Source organism: Gossypium hirsutum, chromosome A07, assembly GCF_007990345.1.
Source record: "Gossypium hirsutum isolate 1008001.06 chromosome A07, Gossypium_hirsutum_v2.1, whole genome shotgun sequence".
Taxonomy (NCBI): Eukaryota; Viridiplantae; Streptophyta; class Magnoliopsida; order Malvales; family Malvaceae; genus Gossypium; species Gossypium hirsutum.
In genome coordinates this window covers 87,521,248-87,538,897 of record NC_053430.1, presented here as the reverse complement: position 1 = coordinate 87,538,897, position 17,650 = coordinate 87,521,248, and the positions used below count along the sequence as shown (strand labels likewise).

At 30.2% G+C, this 17,650-nt stretch overlaps 1 long non-coding RNA gene across 2 annotated transcripts; it reads right to left on the bottom strand.

Annotated features, from left to right (window-relative positions):
- Window positions 1-11,623: 11,623 nt before the first annotated feature.
- LOC107955659 (uncharacterized) lies at window positions 11,624-16,978 on the bottom strand. Of its 2 annotated transcripts, XR_005929841.1 has the most exons (5): window positions 15,979-16,978; window positions 15,374-15,464; window positions 14,330-14,397; window positions 12,846-12,930; window positions 11,624-11,899 (listed from the first exon to the last, which is right to left on the bottom strand). It is a non-coding gene; the product is annotated as an uncharacterized lncRNA (long non-coding RNA). The 2 variants fall into 2 exon arrangements; XR_001700053.2 differs by having other exon boundaries at window positions 15,374-16,978.
- Window positions 16,979-17,650: the final 672 nt, after the last annotated feature.

Below are 17,650 nucleotides of genomic sequence, written 5' to 3'. Positions count from 1 at the left end.
TTTTATGAATATTCAAGCTGTCTATCTGCATCATAGTCACTAAATTATTTATATCTGGATCTATAGAACTCCAAATTAATATCCGATAATTTTACCTGAATCTAGACTCATATATATTCTTACCATAAAAATTTCAGAATTTTTGGTTTAGCCAATAAGTACAGTTTATTCTTTAAAGTTACCCCTATTCTGCTGTCTGACAGTTCTGACCCTTCTTCACCAAAAATTAATTATCTCCTCATACAGGATTTAAATGATGTTTTTGTTTGTTTCTATTAAAAATAGAGTCATTCATAATTTTATACATATAAATTTAAGCCCCTAATTATTTTTCTTCAATTTTTTATAATTTTTCAAAGTCAGAACAGGGGAACCCGAATTCATTCTGACCTTGTCTCACAAAATTCATTATATCTCAAAATTTACAAATCCATTTCTACACTATTTCTTCTATGAGAAACTAGACTCAATAAGATTTAATTCCATATTTTTTCATCTTCTAATTCGATTTCTACAATTTATGGTGATTTTTCAAAGTTAGTCTACTACTGCTGTCCAAACTGTTTTTGTGCAAGCTATTAATTACCATGTTATAACACCTTTATTTTCTTTTTCTACACCATTTATCATCACTTTCTCTTATTTTCTCTTCACTAACATATCAAAACCATAAGGCCTTATGTAAGAAAACTCTACTATAACATTATTTCCACACTTTGTCAATAATAACAAACTTAAAAACATATTGAAATCTTGATATACTTACCTTGTTCTATTGATACTAATCTTTAACTTGGTTTTCTCTCTCCTTCAACTTCTATTTCTTGAATCCAACTTGATATTCTAACTCCCCATGCTCTCCTTAACATTTTTGTCTCTTGGTAGCTATGGAAATTCATTTGATTTTGGGTGAAAATGGTGAATTTTTGGTAAAAAGACTAAATTGTAAAGAAAGCAAAACTTTCTTTCTTCCTCTCTTTCTCTCACGTTAGTGCATGGGAAAATATGGATGAGAATTTCTCATCTTTCTTTCTTTATATACTAATAAAATAATAATAAAATATCTTATTAAAATATTAATAAAATAATATTTATCTAATTAAATAATTATAAAATATCAAAATATCTCTAGAATTATTATTACTTTCTAGATTTCTCTCTCTTCCAATTGACCATTTTGCCCTTCATTATCTTTTAAAATTCCATCCTTGAGTCATCATTTAATTTGGTAAAATTACAATTTAGTCCCTCATAGTTCTTCATCTATTCAATTTGGTCCTAATTCATCCATTTTCCTTAGTTTCTAAATCATTCCACTCTTAAATTATTTACACTATTGGTCCTTCAAATTTTTCATATTTACACTTTAACCCCTCAAATTTTGAATATTTACTCTTGTGCAACAAAACTTTTCTCACTTTTACAATTTAGTCCTTTCTTGAATTAATATATCATAATATACTTCTCAATATTGACATAACTCAAAATTTCCCTTTTTGTCACTTTATTTCCTTATTTTACTATATCAAGGATAATATCTTACTGTAAAAATTTTTCTGGGTATTACAATGAAGCTACAAATCCTATTCCCCTGAAGTTACGGTGGGTCAAATTGATTCTACCATAGCGAGTCTTATCTCCCTGAAGTTGTAGTGGATAAAGATGAAGCTACAAATCCTATACCTCTAAAGTTGTAGTCGGTTGGATTGAATCTACCATAATGAATCTTATCTCCTTGAACTTGCAGTGAAGCAAGATAAAGCTACAAATCCTATACCTCTAAAGTTGCAGTGAGTCAGATTGAAGTTACCATAGCGAATGTTATCTCTCTAAAGTTGCAGTGGAGCAAGATGAAGCTACAAATCCTATACCCTTGAAGTTGCGGTGGGTTAGATTGAATCTACCATAGCGAGTCTTATCTCCCTGAAGTTGCAGTGGATAAAGATGAAGCTACAACTCCTATACCCCTAAAGTTGCAGTGGGTTGGATTGAATCTACCATAATGAATCTTATCTCCTTGAACTTCCAGTGAAATAAGATAAAGCTACAAATCCTATACCTCTAAAGTTGCAGTGAGTCAGATTGAAGTTACCATAGCGAATGTTATCTCTCTAAAGTTACAGTGGAGCAAGATGAAGCTACAAATCCTATACCCCTAAAGTTGCAGTGAGTCGGATTGAAGTTACCATAACGAATCTTATCTCTCTGAAGTTGCAGTGGAGCAAGATGAAGCTACAAATCCTATACCCCTAAAGTTGCAGTGGGTTAGATTGAAATTACCATAGCGAATCTTATCTCCCTGAATTTGCAGTGGAGCAAGATGAAGCTACAAATCCTATACCCTTGAAGTTACAGTGGGTCAGATTAAAACCACAACAACAAATTTTATCTCCTTGAAGTTGCAATAGAGCAAGATGAAACTGTAACACTAAATCTTGCCTTCCTAAAGTTGTAGCGAAATGGATACAGTGAAGTAGAGCAACTAGTGGATTGAAAGAGTGGGCTACTTAAAAAAGAGAATCTCCAAAGAAGTCAAGATTTAGCAAGACCAGACAGAATTGGTCATCTTTTAAGGTTTTTGCTCTCTTCCTGTTACACAACAATAAGCAAAGAGGGACAGTTGTAGAGGCCCAATTTCGTCCGGCCCAATAAACAAAACAACAAAAAATAATAACAATAACAAAGTTCATTTACAAAAGCCCAAATACAAAAAATCTAAAGTCCAAATACACCAGCCCAATAACCCAAAACCCAAACAAAAAAAGAAAACCCTAGAACCTTAAAAGCTTCGACGCCACTCCCTTGCCATGTTAGTAAGCATGCCGCTCGAGGTTTACCCCCTCCTTTCACCAAAATGGTAGAGCGTGGCTCCCTAGCGTCGTTGACCTTGCCATAGACACTTGCAAAAAAAGGAAAAAAAAAACAAAAACAAAAGACAGAACGCGAAAATAGAAGAAACAACAAAAAAAAACAAAAAATGAATATTTTGTAATGTATTTGGCTATAAAAGCCACAACAACCACATGTAACAGGGGAAAAGAGAAAAAATCGAATACAAAAGAAAAAGAAAGTTAAGAAAAAAAACTAAGGTTCTTCATCTCCTTTTTTTTTTCTACTTTTTATTTCGAAAAACATAAGAAATTAAAATAAGAGTTTAAAATTTACCTATTCATCACCACTAAGAGGCCCTCCTCCTCTCTGAAAGATCTCCGAACCCCTTAGGGTTCGTTGACAGCCACATCGGAGAAGAGAAACTGAAAGGTCTATCGTCTTCTAGTTAAACTTCTAGTTTTTAGAGGATCCATCACCAGATCCACGATCTACATAACAAAAGGGGCCTGGGGGAACTTTTTCGATTTTTCTGGCCATTGAAAGTGGCAGTTACCGTCGATGATGATCAGTGGCCGCGGCAAAGCTGCGACAGCCTCATTGCCAGTTGAAGGAGGGCTTGAGAGAAAAAAGAAAAAGAGAAAGGAACTTTTTTTAAAAAATAGGTTTAGAATGGTTTGTTTAAAAAATATTTTTAACTTATATAGGCTTAATGAAACGTCGTCGTTTTGGCCTGGCTTCAGAAGCCCCAAAACGAGTCGTTTTGGAAATGACCCGATAACCCGACCTAGATCCTCTAGGATCCATATGTTTTTTATGGAAGGGTCAAATTACTTCCCTAGTCCTTCTGCCTTTAGGCGATTTTCAATGTGGTCCTAATTTTGGTTTTTCTTCTTTTTAAAATTATACCATTTAATTTTGACTTGTTTTCATTTTGGTCCTTAGACTGTTGACCCTTTGGAGAGTGACATGTGTACTAGAAATGGGTTATTTGTCCTTTTGGTCCCTGTATTTTTATTGTATTTTAATTTAACCCCTTTATTTTTTGTTTTTATTTATTTATAGCTGAAGTTTTATCATAGTTTTAATTTAGTCCTCTGTTCATTTAAGAAGTCCCTATACTTGTTGTTTTTTAAATTTTCACGCTTTAAGTTGTATAATTTGCATTTTTGCCCTCAAATTTCCTGATTATTTTATTTTGGTCCCTTTATTTTTAATTATTGATACTATTAATACTGTTAATACTATTAAGTAATTATCGTTGCTAATTAATATTATTTTTTAAAAAATTTGCTCAAAAATCAATACTTTATGAATGTAATTATATTATTATTATTATAATTTTTTATATTATTTCACTATTAGTATCATTATTATCATATAGTATTATTAATTGAATTTTTTTATTGTTATTATTATTTCTTATTATTGTATTCACTATAGTATTGTCATTTTATTTCATTATTTATGTTGTTATTTTGTTAATATCATAATTTTGTCAACATTGTACATTGTAAATATTGCTACATACATTCATTCATTTTTCGGTGCAAGCGCATAAAAAAATAATTAAAACCAAGGCAATATTCATTATTTTTGGGATTCGAGGAGTCGTGTTCCTAACTTACGGAGTATGACCTCTTCCTAGAACTGACATAATTAAATATCCTATTTAAAATGAAAACATAGGATTTAGGTAATAATCAAATGACGGTTATTCTTGTTTTCGAGGATTCGAGACATTGTGTCCTAACCTACGGGGCATGATATTTTCTTCTCGATTAACTCAAGATAAGGTCTTTTCCATAAATTTTAATTTAGTTAGCGATATTTTAATCAAATAACATCATGCAAAGAGGGGATCGTATTTTAAATTCTCTTTGAATTCTCAATTTTTGACGCTAAGACATCAAGTTATCAACTAGGTACCAATTCTGGGCATTATGAGGGTGCTAATCCTTCCTCATACTAACCAAACCCCAAACTCACTTATTGGATTTTGTAGACCAAAAATTATCATTTTAGTAAATTAAACCTTTTATTAAAATGATTAAGTTTCAAGGTGATCCGATCACACCTAATAAAAAGGATTGGTGGATTCTTCATTTTTGTTTTTTAAAATAAAAAGTCGATTCCCCCCAAAAAAAAGAGTTTCGATAAATAATATCTAATTAAAACTTAATTTAAAGTACGTATACTAGATTTTGTCACACATGATGTGAGTGAAAAATATTTTTAAATATTTTATGTTTAAAATATTTTCTTCTAAAATTTATTCAATAATGAATATAGGAACAGGGTAATGAACTTGTATTTTAATACTATTAAACATGTTCAATAATTGGATTTGTAATTTCTAATTCTTTTATTTAATCATGATATGAAAGCAGGAAAAGACAAAATTGTCATAATAATAATTATTATTATAATTATATTTAAAAGAAGGGGTATTAATGTAATTTCATAATTAAGTTTATGACCCGATTAAGGGTGACACCAACTTAGTAAAATGCTTAAATATAAGTATTAGATTACATATATGAGAATAGATAGTGACACATTTGAGTTGGAAGAGATAAATAAAACCATGATTTTAAAAGATTTTCATATCTAGATAATTAAAATATTAATATTTTATACTATAAAATATTTATTATCAATTTATAAATTTCAATATATATTTATTATTAAAATATGTGTTAATGGTACTAAAAGCCCTCAAACATTTAAAAAAAATCAATGAAGCCCCTTTGAAATTTTTGCACCCAATTGAGTCCTTAATTTAATAAAACTGGCCAAATAAGCCCTTTGATTGACATTAATTGATACTATTTAACGTGGGGCTAATGTGGCCATTAAGAATGCCAAATCATTTAATGAATAATAACATGGTAACAAGGACTAACTTGAAAAGTATGTGAAAGTTTTAAGTGTTATTATTTGATAAGTGAAAATGATGTAGAGAATATGAAATATATGATGCATTATGGATAAGAATTTAGTGAATAAAATCTCATGATTATTGTAATTGAAATTTACATTTTTTCTTTAAATCATGAAAATGAGGACTAAATTGAAGAAGTGCAAAAATGTACTGAAATTCTGAAATATCACATTCTTATATAAATAATGTAAATTTTATGATATTTTAGTGCCCATGTAGACTAGTGTTGAACTTTGTACATATAGTTGACATGCTATAGGAACCTGAACGCTCTCATATTATCATGATATTCGTGATATTACACTTTGGTACGTTTGTTTTCAGCATTTATGTGCTCCATGTATCGTGTTATGTTCTGTGTATCCATCTTGTCCAAACAAGTCTAGCATGGGCTAAAAAGTCATGGTAAGTGATTTCTAATAATAGTTCATGTTAAACCATGAAGTGATAAAATAGTGAATCAAAGTATTAGTGAATTTTGTAAATATTGAATAACCTCTTGATTAATTTGATATATTCATGAAATTATAATAGTCATATTGTTAATATTAAATAAATTAAAGTATTGGTAAGATTTGAATTCACGAGTACTTACTAGGCTATATTATAGCTTAATGTGTTGTTGTTTAACACGTAGGTGAAAGATTAGACTGATGCCTTTGAAAGAAGATTAATATCAACACATCACATTAAATCATCAAGGCTTGGGAGAAAAAGCATGAAATTTAACTCATGGTATAAATCACAACATCTACATAGGCCTAATTCAAGTATTTATGTTTTATTAATGTAACGACCCAATTTCCAGTGGTATCAGAAAATACGGTTTTGGAACCTTGTTTTCGTAAATTGAGTTTGTAAATATTAAATATAGATATTTATGGAGTTAGTGTATAGATGAATTGAAATTCAATTAAGTAGTTTAGCCAAAATTGTGAGTAATTAAGGTTCAAGTAAATCGTAAAAGTTTAACTGCTATAGATTTTTAATTAGGAAAAGGCTTGGGGACTTAAATAACAATTATCCAAAGGATTAAAATGGAAAATAAAACTATTTTAAATGTATGATAGTGGGATGTGATGTTAAATGTCATTAAATTAAGTTAATTAAAAATTTAAGCTTAATTAACCATGATTAAGATAATTAATTAAGCTTAATTAAAATTAATCATAATATATATAAAATGTTAGTGGTAAAAGATGATAAGTATCATCTTCTTCAACCTTTCATGCCATCCTCCATGGAGGAAAAGCTTTAAAACTCTTTTTGATATTCGACCATCAATTACAAGTAAGTTCATAGCCATTTTTCTTTAATTTTTATGAATTTTTTTATTGTGGGAGCTTGATTTAGCTAACCCATGTATCAATTTGCAAAGCTGTTATAGTTTTGAAAGTTTCCATTGTTGAGAAATGGATGAATTTGGTGTGAATTTGATAGAAATTAAGCTTAAATTAAGAAAAGAACTAAATTGTAAAATTTAATTATTAGTTTCGTACATTAGGGACCAAATTGAATAAAACAAAAAATTGTTATGAAATTTTTGTAGGAATAGAAAGTAGAAGGTCCTTAATACATATATGTGAAATCATATTTTAAGCCAAAGGTCTAGATCGAAAGTTATGCTTGTCTCAGGTTTAGGGACTAAATTGAATAAATTGAAAAATATGTGTGACTGTGAACTTGAATGTTATTTGATATGGAACTTGATGTTTTGTATTGTTGAATTATTATTTGTAGCTAAAGACGATGTAGGGCCATTGAGAGGCTCGAGTTTTCGATTTATATTTTTACGATTCAGATCAATTTAAATTTTGCATGAAGTTTTGCATAGTATGATACTAAGGTGAGTTGAAAATGGTTGGTTGAATTGAATTGATATGATTGGAATTGATTATCAAGATAGAGGACTAAATTGAATAGAATGAAAAGTAGTATATCTTCATGATTTATGATGTTTAGTATGAAATTGAGTTGAGATATGTTGTATAACTTGATGAAATGATGAATTGATGATAAATTGAGATTGATAGATTGTTAATTGAGCTATATAATGAATTTGAAAAATTGGTTACCCTATTAATTGTTCGGGCATAGTCGAATGTAGTTGGTATGCCATAGGATAGATTGAGTACGAGTTACTTTTGCTATATGTTGATGAGCACTGGGCACATTTTCCTTCGGACGTTTCTGATGAGTGCTGGACACAACTTTTACTTCAATTATACCGATAAGCGCTGGGTGCAATCTATTTACTTTGGATGTTTCGATGAGGCACTGGGTGCCAAATTGGTGTGTTGGTTGGGATCTATGTATCCGTTTGAGTTTGAGTCATGTTAATAGGGGATACAAATTGTGAATTGGTTGAATGATATTCAAAAATGATTAAATGTTATGAAGTGGTATTATAGGTAATTGTATACGATATTTGATTATTGATAGCATGTGAAAGACCATGTAAATTGGTTGACGATCTTGAGGGTCGATATGGTAAGGTTACAAATGATTTGATTCAATTTGGTAAGAAAATGTGGTATGATCAAATGTTGCAAATTGAATAGTTGTGCGAATTTTATTGGCATTGAAATGTTGTTATAATATAACCATTTAGCTTGATTAATTTAAGTAATGTATAGGTAATTCATATGAAGCATTTGGTATAATTGTGGTATATAATGAAATTGTATTAGTTGATATTAGAAATCATATAAATTGTACGCAATTGATTATAATCTATGTTATATTGATTTGAATCACGGAAATACCACTGAGTTTTATTGCTCAGCGTAAGGTTTGTTTTTCATGCGCAAGTATAGGTACATCTCGAGATCTCGAATAGTGAATCCAACATCTAGCTAGAGATCCCTGAATCAACAATGTTTACATAACCTCTTTTTTGTTCGTTATATGGCATGTACCTTAGTTGAGTCGATTTTTAATATAATAGGTGGTCATGTGAACTTTGGGGTCGGAATTAGCATTTTTGAATTGACCATATGTTTATATATATATATGAAATTGTGAATATTACACCATTTGGTTTGGCATATCTTATGGTATGTTATTAAATTATATGGTAATGTATCTAAATACTTATATATATGTCAAATAGTTCCATGAAGAGTGTTGATGAGATGTTTGTGAATTTGCATGAATTGGTTGAAATGGATTAAAACTTACGTGTATGAATGGTACTTTAACTATATTAGAATTCATTGAATATGTATTTTTTCTGAAATTTTATTTGCAAATTCTTTGAAGTTCTATAGATGATTGAAAATAGGTACCAAAACTTGACCTTTTGAAATTAGTATGTCACCTCGCGATGTCAAACGTTTTTCGTCGCGATGAGACCGAGTTGACATGCCATGATGCGATGTCGAGTACTAACCAATGGGATGAGGCCTACTCAGTATGTTATGTCATGATGAGAAACCCTTTGACATTCAGACACCAACCCAATATTTTTTATTTTTTTACAATTTGGTCCTAATTTGACCTCAGGTTAGCTTTAGAGCTTCCGTAAGCTTGTTTAAGACCTGAAAACGACTGTATATCGAATTGTATGCATGTATTGGTTGAAATTAATAATTTAATAGTATAAATTGAAAGAATATTGATCATAATTATTTTGAAAACGAATGTGACACCTTGAACTCGAACCCAACGATTGGGATGGGTAATGGGCTATTACAATAAATGCGAGTGAAAGTATTTAGAGAAGCTTAAATGTTTTGATAGCCTAGTGAAATCATTTAAATTATGCAATGAGCATATGATGAATTATATGATATTTTAAAGCGTTTGATGGTTTAAAATGATTGATATATGTTTGAGAATGTTTGGTATTTAAATCGACATGAAACAAAAGTGTTTTAGGCATGATTTAGAGTCCTCTGCAATTGAAGTATTGGTACTTGTTATCGATACAAGTACTCTAGAGAGCAAAAATGATTAGTTATAGAGAAAATGTACTGATTCTTGGAATAGTGAGTAGCAATACAAGTGCCATGTTTTACCCCGTGCATGTTCAATTTGAGTCAAAAAAGGCCCGAACGACCTCAAATCGCAACCAAACTGTAATGGATGCCCAGAAATGACTTGAGATACCTTAAAAGAGTTTAAAATGACAATGATAAAGTATATAAATGAAATTTGAATTAAATTGACTCGGAGTCCAAATATAACATCCTTTGCTCGGGTTATCAAATTAACCCAGCTAATGGGTGTTACAAATTGGCCAAACATTATCAATGTGACATTGCTACATCAGCATGCCACATTTGTTTCCCACATGACATTGCTACATAAGCAATTTAAATTTTTTTCTTTCCCATTTCTTCCTTCTTTTTTCTTTAATTCTCCTTATTTTTTTCTATTCTTTCTTTCTCCTCCTTGTAACAACTTTACCCAACCTGATTTTTGGATTTGAGCTACAAAATGCCACATTTGTTGTCGAAGCAACTACAACTAATTCTTATACGATTTAACCATTCCAACATTCTTAAAAGTATAAAACACATTTTCTATATGTTTTATAATCATTTTAGAGTTTTGTACGAGCTTAAAAAAGGTCTTTTGCTAACTCGAAGTCAGTTAATGACTTCATTGACAAGTTTTCGAAACTCACGATGTAACACCCCTAACCCGTATCTGTCGCCGAATTAAGATTATGAGGCATTACCTATCAAAAGCACAATTCCAAATATTGATATATACACATGAACGGGTCTTGAGAATCAGTCAAAATTTATTTCATGAACTAACATAGCACTTAAATTTGAAGCATTTCATATCATACATATACATACAGTCATATCATTCACATGAAATAAAATGAATTATAACATTCAAATATTAAAGCATTTACAGACTTTAACAAGGATATGATATAAACTTAAATGATTATTCAACTAATATAAATACATGAGTATACACTGACTTTCCAAATTAACTGCTAATGATATCATTACTCAACCCAAACTCAAGCATCATTTTATTATCTAATATCAATTGAATTTATACTTAAATTCACATGTCAACACATTATACAAACAAATATCTTAATAAATATTTGCAGAATGACTAACCCAATTAGTATCGAATATCTAATTTCAAAGAAAACAACCACATAAGTCACATAATTTTGCCGAACATTTATGCATGCTAATACCATGTAATAGTTCATTTATAAAACTAACCTTTATGACTTAAATGAATGTTTTATCATAGTAACCAAATACATATGACTAAATATATATATACATATATATAGTTCATACTTGTCAATGAATATAAACTACAACCAAACTCCCAATCCCTATATTCTAAATCGTTTTATCTTATAAACATTTAATTCAAATAATACATCAAACCACTTCATTACATGTATAATCACAAATGCCAAACCCTAGGTAGCTCAAAAATAATATTCATATCTCCCATCTCATAACCGAATATCATTTCTACAATCATAGTCATTTAAATAATTTATATAAATATATTAGTAACATGAATTTTCCTATATCATAATAATAAACATATTAAGACAAAGGTATATCATATTCGGACATGATCAGCCAATCTGTAATACCGAATCATGTTATTTCAAACCACTTACACAACCAAAGTTACCATCACCAAATTATCAAAACTATACTCATTAGGTATCATAGCTAAGAACTTATTAGATCAAAACTAAGCATAATAAGCAAATTCACATGTATACTATATCTTAGTATAAAACACATCCTAACCAAACAAACATATTTAGCCAATTCATTCATTTCACTTCCAAAGTCATTAACCAACTGTAATACCCTAACTCACGTCACTATCCAACCATTTCCATAATGTATAACATTTATCACCTATGCCATTCATTCATAACTCATAGCATCATCACCAAAAACAATTTAAACAATAATCGAACATAATCAAAAACTAAACTTAGAAGTAAGCCATTTTCGCATGGCTTTAATTATTCACAACAAAAATTCAACATCTCAAGCATAGTTCAGCCTATACATGCCATAATCCGAGTTTAACTTATAAAGATACCAATATAGTTGATAGTGTGATGAAACTTTGCTGACAGTCCCCGAGCTCGTAGCTTGACTCCAAAATCTATAAAATAGAAACACACATATACATAAAGTAAACTATTTATAGCTTAGTAAGTCATAAGCAGATGAACAACCCAAAAATATCATCAATTTAATTAAACTAAGCCAAAGCACATTATTATAAAACATTTATATTTGAACATATAAAATCTATATTATATATATCTTCATTCATATTTGTCACTTTAACCGAATGCTTATATAGCCATGTTAACATATTATCAATTAAATTCCAAAGCCAAATAATTAATATCAACCTAGTTCACATACACACAAATACACAAACTCATGTGTCATCATATAATTTTATATGCATTTTAGTTATTTGCAGAATACATGTATTCATACATAGGTATAATTTAAACTCATTTTAATCCTATTCAAAAGGCCAAGTACACTTACCAAATTCACATGTAACCTTTAATTGCATTATGCATAATTTGAAATAAGTACCAAATTACCCACTTACCTTATTTTAAATAAACAACAAGCAAATTCATACCTGGCCATTTAGCTTATCTTACACATTCAAACACAACTTGTCTTTGCTCGATGAACCATTCGGAATTGGATAGGACACTCAAATGATCACACATAAATCGTACAATGCCAACGTCCCAGACGTGGTCTTACATGTAATCACATATCGATGCCACTGTCCCAGACAGGGTTTTACTCGCACACATATATCAAAATCACATATCGATGCCATGGTCTCACTCGCATACATAAATCGGAATCCTATGTCATGACATATGTATCCTAACTATTCCTAAGGTTCATACGGGGCTTTCGGACGTTGTAATTCAGTCAAAACGAATTCAGAAACATAGTAATCAAGTTTATTCACATTCGGCTATAGCATATAATAATTCATACATATAAATTCAGCATATATACTTTGCATTTATTTAAAATTGAGTACGGCTATTTGCTTATAAACTTACCTCGGGCTATGTATAACGGAATGGAACAGCTAGTTGATAACTTTCGCTTTCCCCCGATCCAAATCCGATTTATTTGGTTCTTGATCTAAACATAATCAAATTAAGCTCATTCAAACATATTTTCATTCAATTTAGTCCAAAAACACATAAATGGACAAATTATCATTTTACCCCTGACATTTACACTTTTTACAATTTAGTCCTTATTGCACAAAACACAAAATATACAAAATTTTAATATACCCATGTTGGGTCGAATTTTACCCATACCCATACAAATCCATATATTTCGTTTGTTTCACATTTTAGTCCCTCAAATTGTTATTTTTGCAATTTAGTCCTAATTACTCAAAATCATCAAAAACTCTAATACAAAACATGTTAATCTAAAACATATTTTTCATATTTCATAATCAAACAACAAAAATCACAAGCTCTCAACAATGACATAACTCAAAATATTCACCAAAATAAAAAATTCAAGCATAGATTTTATAGTACTCGAAGCAACGATCTCAAAAACGTAAAAATTATCAAAAACCAAACAAAAACGAACCTTGATTGAGCTTGAGTAAGTGCCAAACCCTAACCTTCTTTTCTCTTTTCTTTTGTTTTAGTTTCAGTGGATGAACAAAATTATGAAGCCATATTATAATTTCTTTATGTTTTATTATTACATATGTTTTTAACCATTTTACAACTTTACCCTTTAAAAATAAATAAACATAACACATATTTCTAAGGTCATTACCGTCCATCACATGCAACTATGGTCTAATTGCAACTTAAAGGCTTCCATTTAAAAAGCCAATAGCATTTCGGCCCTTTATACAAATAACCATTAAATTTTTATTTTACGCAACTAAGTCCTTTTATTTGATCAGGCACTCAAACGATAAAATTAAATCACGAAAATTTCACAGATATAAATTCACACAAAATAAACAAAAGAAATAATTTTAAAATATTTTTCTAACTCGAATTCGTGATCCCGAAACCACCGTTCCAACTAGGGTCTAAATTGGGCTGTTACACATGAGCTGACATCGTGACACCATGGCTACCTCATCAATGAATGAGTTTAGTCGAAACTTTAGAAAACTCAAGGTTGTGACGTCACTTACTGTTGATTTAAGTCGTGACGTTGGGAACTTGTCATCACAACATTACCCTTTGTTTTGGTAAAAATCACTTTGAAACATATTCAATACTTCCTACCAAAAACATTTCAATATATATATATGCTCATTCCACATTCATCAAGACATCATATCATGCCAACCTATGCCAAATAAAGCTTATGAAACTTTTGAAATCAAGTGTTCAAATGGCACAAAACTCATGATAAAAGACTAGGCATAACTAGGCTATTTCCCAACCTTAATACACAAATCCAACCATTAGCATTTACATTATAGACAACCATTTAAATAACAAGGGACCCTATATACATGCCACAATTATAGGTTCCAAAATGAACATACTTTTCCTGACTTGATGATAATGTGATACTCGCACTGATCCGACTTTGAGAGTTCCACAATTTAGGGATCTACACGTAAGGAAAACAACAATAGGTAAGCATTTATTGATTAGTAAGTTCGAATGGATTTTAAAACACGTGCCTTGATCATAGGTGAGCATGTTCAATACCAAAAGATTTGGCATACATCTAGCTAGAACATGGCATATATTGTCACAACAAAGTGAACATAGGAAACATAAGTATTCATATATGTCAAACATTATAACATGACCAAAACAATCATCAAACTATACCAAATCATATAAGATCATCATCATTTCATGTACTTGCATTAATCTATTAGTCAATGCGAATAAAATTTTAACCACATATCTTAATAAATTATTAAATCCGGTTCATTTTCATTTTCCTATTTCAAAGTTCAGTTTTAACATTTCGCCCAATGGAACTGTAGTAAAACAGACTCGGACACGCGAGTGAACTACACTACACCAAAGCACTAGAGTGCAAAGCATGTAGGCATCAAATGTATATATGTATTCAAATACATCCCTCCACCACACCAAGGTCTCTGAAGAGATAGTGAATATTCGATGATCCGCAACAAATGCTGAATCTCAAAATAAATATCATATTCTTCATATTGTCAAGTAACTCGTACACAAGCATATATGACCCTATTGAAATGAAAATTGTATCCTAGCCTTTTACTAAGTTCACATGAGCATCAATTATCCATATTTGCATAAACATAAGTTGTAAACATCCCATATCAATTTCCGAATTCATTGATCAAGTTTGAACATGAATCACACATACAATTAATGATGCATTTAAGTTCTCTTGTCATTCTTCTAGTTACCAACCACTAGATATAACATCATTCACTTATCACAATTCAACTTAATTCATTTATGTTACTAGCCAACTATGCCAATTTCCACCAAAACCTTAACATAAGTTCAAATATAAATAATAAATGAAAATAAACGCAACCATACCTATTTAATAAGGAAGGGTAGTAAGTTCTATAAGAACTTACCTTTCAAAACACAAAATGAGTAGATTTTCGAAGGACTATTCCACAATTTTAGCCTTTCCTCTACATGCTCCACTTTTATCCAATTCTTGTTCTATGCAAATATATATAAATATCAAATCAATATCATATATTAACACACAATGAATTTTCAATGACTCACAACAACAACGCCTTTAGATGCATGATCCTAATTAATCCCTTTTTAAATACACATATATTTTTCTTTTTATTCAATTTATTCCCTAAACTCGAGATAATCATATTTTTCGATTCCTAACTTTGGATCAAAATTCGATTTTATATTCTTTCATTAGGGACTTTATACTTTATATTTCTATCATAAATTTATGACAAGTTTTTTATTTATTCAATTTAGTCCCTAATGTTATGGAGCTAACAAACTAGTTTATTTAATTTTAAAATTTAGTCCCTATCATGATCTAAGCTTAATAATTATCAAATTCAAGCCTAATTCATCAATTTATCAATAATGATAACTTGCTAAAAACTTAACAATTGAAAAAATTGATACATAGGTTAGCTAAATCAAGCTCTCATGATCATAAATCTATAAAAATTACATGAAAAAGGCTTAGTTTTCTTACCAATGTGGTGGTTGAATGTTTAGCTTAAGCTTAAGGTTTTCTCCCTTTTTCTTCAATGGAGGACAGTGGCAAATGGAGAAGATGATAATGTTTTCATCTTTCCTTCCACAAACCAACACACATATGTATTAATTAAGATCTGATTAATCTAATTTAATTAACTTAACTAAACCTTAATAATGTTAATTTTATTATTAAATAATCTAAGTGGAAAACATCATCAATGTCCACTATCTCGTAATGGAAACGGTTTAATAACCATTTTGACCCTTTGGTTAATTGTAATCTAGGTTCTCAAGCCTTTTTTAATTAAAACTCGATAGTGATTGAAATTTTACAATTTAGTTCCTAATTTTTAATTAACGACTTATCGGCCAAATTACTTGACCATTCTTTAGTATATTCTCATATTAACTCCATAAATATTTCTATTTTATATACACAGGCTCAATTTAAGTAAATGGGGTTCCGAAACTGCATTTTTTGTACCACTGAAAATTAGGCCATTATAATTCTTCTCCGCTAGATTTCTATGACTTCATTCATCATCATCATCTTCTTCTTCTCCCTTGGATCCATTGTTCGATCAATTTTTCTATCTCCAATTTCTCTTGAAAACTAGTCATCTCCAAAAACTTACAAGTTCAAAAAATTCTAAAGCCTCCCCAATATCTCTACTTTAGACATATCCCTAAATCTATACAAAAATCTCAATCTAAATGACTACAAATATACAAGATTCCTTTGTAGTACTTGGTTTCTTATATTTACAATAATCAGATACCCTCAAGATTTCTCAAATGAAAATTCTTTGGAATTGAAATTAGAAAAGGAAAAAAAAAACAAACTTAGAATTATATATGCAAGCAATCTATTTCCATTCGTTACCCATTAACAACAATAAACCACAACAAAAAGAGAGGAGAAATTTAGAGCCTTTAGTTGGAATCTAAAAAAAATCAACCCAAATCAGAAAATAAAATAGAAAAAGAGAGAAGAAGCTTATCTTTGGGCTCCTTGATTTTCAAGGTTCAAGTTCACCTCTTGAAGATTCGAACAAGGGGAGTCTGAAGAGGTAGAGGGGAGCAACATACCAGAGAATGAGGCCGAAGTAACAGCAGATAGTGGCGAATTGGGGTTGTTTGCTTCAAGCATTTGTTGGAGTTTTCGAAGGCTTGGTTTGGGTTTGCAAAAATTTAACCCGAGAGAAGTGAAGATAAGACGGTGGAGCTTATTACAATGGTATTGGCGGCATGAATGGAGCACTGACTACGACGACAGTGCAAGGCGACTAGGGTTTCATTTGGGGAGAAAAGAAGATGATGAGGAAAAGTGAGGAGAAAAATATATAAAAAGTAAATAAAAATATTAAAGACATTAACTAAAAGAAAATAAAAAATAAATATTTTATTTTATATTTTGCCAACATAGTGGCATACCACGTCAACAACATTTGGCTAAGTTGGCACTGTTAAAAGCCACATCAATCCCACTGTTAAATGCTAACAATCAACATTAGTAAAATAACCCATTAGGCTAGTTTTGTTAGTTTAGGGTTCGATTGGGAGCACAAAGTTTGGAGGAGCTTAAACGATTTTTGTGAAAAATTTTGAAGGTTTATAATACCATTAAGCCTTAAAATATTAACATAAATAGTTTCCAAAAATATATT